Source organism: Camellia sinensis, chromosome 4 (genome assembly GCF_055761805.1).
Source record: "Camellia sinensis isolate YWXY chromosome 4, ASM5576180v1, whole genome shotgun sequence".
Classification (NCBI taxonomy): Eukaryota; Viridiplantae; Streptophyta; class Magnoliopsida; order Ericales; family Theaceae; genus Camellia; species Camellia sinensis.
The window spans coordinates 83,357,516-83,361,620 of record NC_138964.1 but is presented as its reverse complement, the minus strand read 5'-3'; the positions used below and the strand labels follow the sequence as shown (position 1 = coordinate 83,361,620).

Below are 4,105 nucleotides of genomic sequence, written 5' to 3'. Positions count from 1 at the left end.
CCAAATTTAAGGAGATACAAGGGAAGCAAGATGTGAACAACAATATAAAACCATGAAACCCGAGTACGAGATACAGGAAGACACAGGTCAAAATCAGAATCGCTATAGCTACATATATGAAGTTAGAAAATCTGTTTTGCATAAATACCAATGTTTTCGTCCATCTCATAAAAAGGTTTGTGACTTGTTTGGCTCAAGAACAAGATATTGTAGTTAAACCCATAACTGGGTCTTCACTTTTTCTCTCCCCAAAAGTATTCCCAACAAAAGAAATTGACGAAGATAGGGCCATGAATTATTATAGTAAATAATTAATAATTTGTGATAATCGGCTACTTATGATGTGACAACCCCGCCACGTATAATATTTTATATTTGGTTAATTAAGGAGATTTGGGATTTTAATTAGTCGTTATCCTAATTTAGTTTGGGATTTATGATAATTGTGGAATCTGATTCGTATATGATTCTTTTAAAGATTTATTTTGCAATTAGAAATTAAGGGTCCAAATGGCTTAAGGACGTGAAATTAAGAAGTTGAATCAATTTAATTTTTAATTACGGACCCATTTGGGAGTTTAATTAAATATTCGATTCAGTTTAGTAGAATTGAGATTCGATTACTTAGGTCTGAATTGGAGTTAATTAGGTTAATTAAATTATGAGGATTGAGAATTGTGATTATTACGAATTAAATTTATTTATGGGGTGTCCAATTTGAATATGTAATTTATTGACGGAAATTTGGAATCTGATTAGAAATTGAAGGCCTAAATGGTTTGAGAAATCAAAATTGATGATGACAATAAGTTTAATTTAATATTTGGAGCCTTTTGGGAGTTTGATTAAAAAAAAATATATCTGATTCAGATTAATAAATTTAAATATTATTAATTGGGCTCTAAAGGAAGTCAAATTAGACTAATTAAATTAAGTGGGATTTGGGATTAGTCATGATTGATTTAATTATGTGTTAATCAAGATTTATTAAGACTAAGTGTTGCTTAGTTAAATTAATTTTGATCATAAAGTAAATTGTAGAATAATCTAGAATTGGGTGTGTTTGTGGGTGTGTGTGTGTTGAGAAAATCTGGATGTGAAAAGAAGGCTGTGTGTGTGTTTATTCATTGTTTATACGTTGTATTAGATAGAGCCCATTGAATTCATTCTTTGACATTCAGGAAGAGAGCTTGAGCCGTAAAGAGAGAAAGGCCCAGAGAGAGAGAGAGAGAGAGAGAGAGAGAGAGAGAAGGAAGGAACTCAAGGCTTGAGAATTGAAGGAAGAACAAAGGAGAAGAGGGTTTTGTGGGATACCAAGAGTCAAGCAAAAAAATTGTGGAAAAATCATCATAAGGTAAGAAATTTCATCTTTTTTTTAGTATAGTTAAAATAATCTAGACATAAATTGATTCAAGATGGATTTTTAGAGGATTAAAAATGAAGATTTGAAGTTTAATTATTTAAATTGGGTTTTACATATTTTGAGTTAAAGATGATGAAATTTTTCCATTTTAGATCTATTATGATTTGGGTTTGATTGTTGAGTTTTATACTCTCAATCAGTTTCTATGAGTGTTTTACATGTAGAAAAATGATCAATTTGATGGTTGTTTTGGAGATTAAGATTTGGGTTAATCTAGGGTTTGAATGTGATGTAAAAATTGGGAATTTTGGTGTTAGGAAATTTATATGTTGAAATTGACTTGATAAATGGTAGATTGGGTATCTCTATGTTCTATGGAGGAATTTTATAAATGATTGAAGTGGTTTTACTTAAGTTGTTGAGTTTATGAAAATGTTGATTTTTGACTTTTGTAGTTAATTGATGGTGGTATTGTGCATATAAATTGATTGGATATTTAAAAAGTTTATTAGCTCAAAAAAATGTACAAAGGATGGGTGTTGTGGAGATTGGATAAGAAGTTTGTTTGGGTGACTTGAAGTTGGAGGAGTTCTTTAGCTTGTCATTCCATAGCATGTCTTATTTAGGATAAATTTTGTAGATGTTGTAATTTTCATTGAAAGTTTTTCCTTAATTTTAGATCCTATTTACCAATTGTTAGGACTGGAGGGAGGCGTCTCTACACCTCTTGGGAATTAATTCGTAGAGTTTCAATCTATGCTTTTGCTAATTTGGAGGTGAGTATACTTACCATGGAAATTACCTTACCTCTATCTTTATTACAAAGTTTGAAAATAATTTTTGAATTAAAGGAAATGAATAATACATTTCATCATGATATATGTATAAAAAGAAAATCTAAAAATTTATTGAGGCCAAGGGTTGAGTTTTAATAAAGATATGATTTCATTTGTATAATGAAGCATTAATTTTTTTATGAGAATTTATTTAAGTTGAGTCTTTCAAATTTTATGATGATGATGATTGAATGACAGTGAAATGTTATGTGAGGGTATTTATTTTATTGATCATATAACCGAATATAGCCTTTGGGGCCACAAGGGCCAAAATGCTTTGGGGTCCTAGGGACCGAAATGTTTTAAGGACCATAAGGGTCGTTGTATGTATAAGGGGTCCCGGGGACCGAAACATTGAAACGAGAATTGAAGTGCTACGATGACATAAGCTATGTTCCTATGGTTATGTTTTGGGTAACGGTACCGTCACCACCTAAGTCGCGAGGTAACGCGACCCTAAGGCTATGTAGTGGATTGTATGATGGACAGGAAATCTTAATGTATTGAAAAGTTATATTTTTTGTTTACTTTCATTATCCAAATGTATTTTTTTTTTCTGCCTTATGAGATTCCTTGGAAAAATCTTGATAACGTTTTATGAAAATTGTATTTCATCCAATTAAGCTCTTATGTTTAGTATCTTTATTTTGAACCCTAATGGTAGGAGCAAGTTTTATAACTCCATGGTATTGGTATACTCATTGAGCTTTATCTCATTCTTTTAAATAATTTTTTTCAGATTCATAGACTTTTGTGTGGCTCGCCTCAACTTGGAAGACTAGAATTTTTTTGAAGGATCACAGGTGGGCATCTTGTGGTTGAGGTTTTGCTTAGGGTCATTCTAGGATGTAAGCTTACCCTTTTTTTTATGAAGGAGGTTGATTGTAAATATTGCTTATGAAATTGGATGTATTGATGGATTCGTGATTAGTATGTATTATATTTTTTGGGGGAGGAAATGCTTGGGAACTATCTTGTAGCATGATAATACTTTTTTTGTCTTTGAATAGATCATCTCATATATGTTAGGCAATTGAAAGGTCTTATGCACTTTTGGTGATGTGGTGATTAGATGTAAGAATTATACAGGAATTGTGGTGTAAAGGTGCTATAGCGTTTGAGGTGCACCCTCTTGGCAGGGTTTTGCCTTGCCAAGATTGGGTCGTTACATATGAGGCAATATATATATATATATATATATATATATATATATATATATATATATATATATTCAAACAGTTTGATTTGGAGGCAACTTCAATTGTCATGAATGGCTCATGATATTTCCTCCAAGCTCCTAATTCTATTTCACTAATATAATTTCAAGAATTTATTGTTCAAGTAAACTGTGAACTTCATTAAAAATTTTGCATGATATAGTTTAAAGATATCTTGGCACACCAACAGTTGATGCCGACCAAAATCTCGGCAAAATCGAAGATCAAAGATGAGTGTTGCATTCGTAAAGAAGTGTTTTTGGAAAGGCTGACGACCAAAGAAGTCTTGCCGACCAAGTTCTTAGCAAAACCAAATACAAAGAGATGTTGACAAGGTGTTTTGGCACACCGAGAAGCCAAGAGAAGTTGCTAACCAAGAGTTTGGGTACATCGAAAAGCCCTACATTCAGGAAGAAATTGATCGGCACCCACAACGAGTTAGCCTCCTCTTGACATCGATCACAAACAAAGAAAGCACCCTTCACTGGCTCCTAAATATTGAGATGAATTACCACCAAACTTGGGCACCATCTCCGTCTCTCTGTCAAATATATGCTAATATATACATGTATATACATATCAACATGAAATTTGTAACTTCATCTGTCTATTATTTATGCTTGAATTGTGAGCTTTTCGGAAAGGTTCATTGATAAACAACTTGAAGAACGCCTCAAATTCGGCGACCA

General features: G+C 32.3%; 1 long non-coding RNA gene across 1 annotated transcript; it reads left to right on the top strand.

Annotated features, from left to right (window-relative positions):
- The first annotated feature begins 989 nt into the window (after positions 1-989).
- On the top strand, positions 990-3,232 carry LOC145824717 (uncharacterized). Its single transcript, XR_014366718.1, has 3 exons — positions 990-1,354; positions 2,064-2,139; positions 2,939-3,232. It is a non-coding gene; the product is annotated as an uncharacterized LOC145824717 (long non-coding RNA).
- The last annotated feature ends 873 nt before the right edge of the window (positions 3,233-4,105 follow it).